The 2,500-nt window shown below is 29.0% G+C and overlaps 2 non-coding genes across 2 annotated transcripts; both read left to right on the forward strand.

The window, feature by feature from the left end:
- Nucleotides 1-688: 688 nt before the first annotated feature.
- On the forward strand, nucleotides 689-761 carry TRNAK-CUU (transfer RNA lysine (anticodon CUU)). The gene has a single exon. It is a non-coding gene; the product is annotated as a tRNA-Lys (tRNA).
- A 1,380-nt stretch (nucleotides 762-2,141) lies between these two features.
- Nucleotides 2,142-2,214, forward strand: TRNAK-CUU (transfer RNA lysine (anticodon CUU)). The gene has a single exon. It is a non-coding gene; the product is annotated as a tRNA-Lys (tRNA).
- Nucleotides 2,215-2,500: the final 286 nt, after the last annotated feature.

A 2,500-nucleotide genomic window follows, 5' to 3' on the forward strand; every position in this document is an offset into this window, starting at 1 on the left:
CATTGACAATATATAATGCGTTATGCCTACCTGTTAGTATTCATATATAAGTTGAAAAGTTATTATTGTGTACATGTGTCTGTGTGCAAAACGAACAACGAAGGGAAGAACAAGAGAACAAAAATATACATAAACGTGTGTTTTCTTGTTCTTCCCGTCATTAATCCTTTTGCAATTTGATCGACATGAATTCCACGTGTGTGTTTGTGTGTGTACAATGCACATGTATGTGTATATGCATACATATCAAGTAGATGTCTCTCAATATATGTGTGTGTGTACACGCACATTCACAACCATATATGAGTGTGTATTCATAGGCCTATATCTATATTATATCCGCATACACAAATGTATATGTAAATAAATAAGTCAAATATATGACCGTAATTTTAGATTGCTCCAATTAAATTTGTTTCCAAATCGTTTGGATTGTGAAAAGGCAAGTGTGTGTACCTGCGTAAAGATGCGTATACACCTTTTCATATGTTCACACATGTGAAATCCGTAATTTTACCCTTGCCCCAATTGGAATCGTATTCCATAGATCGGGATGTGATAATTTCGTGTGTGTGCATATTCATATTCATACATTAATGTATACGTGTGCACACTCAAACATTCATTTGTCTGTGTATGATTTATAAGTACAAATTTCAAAAAATTGTATATTTGTGGCAAAAGAGAAGCCCGGCTAGCTCAGTCGGTAGAGCACGAGACTCTTAATCTCGGGGTCGTGGGTTCGAGCCCCACGTTGGGCGTCACTTTTATTTAAAGGGAAAAGAAACCAAACCATTAAATGGAGATACGTAACAGATTAAAGGAAAATGGTGCAGGATTGAACTTGTGCCCATATTCACAAATATATATACACTGCGCATGTTACCATAACATCAATACTTAAATATACTGTATGTGTGTGTGTGTGCATATATATTCATATGTGTGTTTGTATGTATGTGTATGTATGTGTATATATATATATATATATATATATATATATATATATATATATATATATATATATATATATATATATATATAATATACACATGCATACATATGTGTGTACTTATATACTCGTATATGTATATATTAATATATATATATATATATATATATATATATATATATATATATATATATATATATTTAATATATATACATATATATGTGTGTGATATAATATAACAAATATATGCTTATATATATATATATATATATATATATATATGTATAATATATATAATATATGTATAATATATATAATATATATATATATATAATGTATATGTATATATAATATATATATATATGGAAATATATAAGGATATATATGTGGATATGTGATATGATATATACATGTGTGTGTGTTTGTGTATGTGTATGTATATGTATGTTTCTATGTATGTATATATATACATATATAAACATATACATACATATAAACATTCCTTTACAGTATCTTGGCAAATTCCAAAAAAAAATGTATCCCTGGGCATTAGTATATTGAAGAAAAATTAATTTACATCAGCGAGTATTCCTCAAACATACGTATCAATGAAATACACACATATGCATATATGAATGTATGTATATGTATATATATATATTTATATATTTATATTTATATTTATAAACACACACGCAAATACGCGCGCACACACACATACTGTATATATATATATATATATATATATATATATATATATATATACATACATGTGTTTATATATATATTTAAATATGTGTATGTATACATATATACATATGTATGTATGTATAAATATAAGTATATTTATTTATTCATGCAGCATACATATATGTGTGTGTGTATATATGTATGCATGTAAGTCTATTGCTATATGTATATATTATGAATATGTATATATGTATATTTATTCATATATATATACATATATTCACACAAAACCAGGGACTTTTCTAGAAAATGACTGAATATATTTGTCAGTATGTTTGTATGTATATATGTATCTAGGAATGTATACACACTTTATCCATATCCATATTTAAATGTTTTGGTAATGTCAGAGGCAGTAATTAGAGTACTTTTATTAATGCAGTTGTAAACTTTTCTCAGCGCTTCGTTTGGCCTTATATTTTTCCCCATATATATATGTGCCCGGCTAGCTCAGTCGGTAGAGCACGAGACTCTTAATCTCGGGGTCGTGGGTTCGAGCCCCACGTTGGGCGTCACTTTTCCTATGGTAATGATACAGGTGTCATTTATGCAGTGCAGGGAACGTGGACGAATAACAAATGTGATTGATCACGATTTTCCAGCACTCCGACGACGTATAATCCTGCGCGCGCGTATGTGTGTGTGTTTATATAAGCATGTGTTATGTATTTATATACGTATGTATTTATGTGTATGGATGCATACTCTTGTATATGTTGATTCTATGGGTTCCAAAGAATAGGATATCTTGTTAATCAACTGAATGTAAAGATGGGGGAAGGGTGCACGAGACCTCAA

Source organism: Penaeus vannamei, chromosome 15, assembly GCF_042767895.1.
Source record: "Penaeus vannamei isolate JL-2024 chromosome 15, ASM4276789v1, whole genome shotgun sequence".
NCBI classification, from domain to species: domain Eukaryota; kingdom Metazoa; phylum Arthropoda; class Malacostraca; order Decapoda; family Penaeidae; genus Penaeus; species Penaeus vannamei.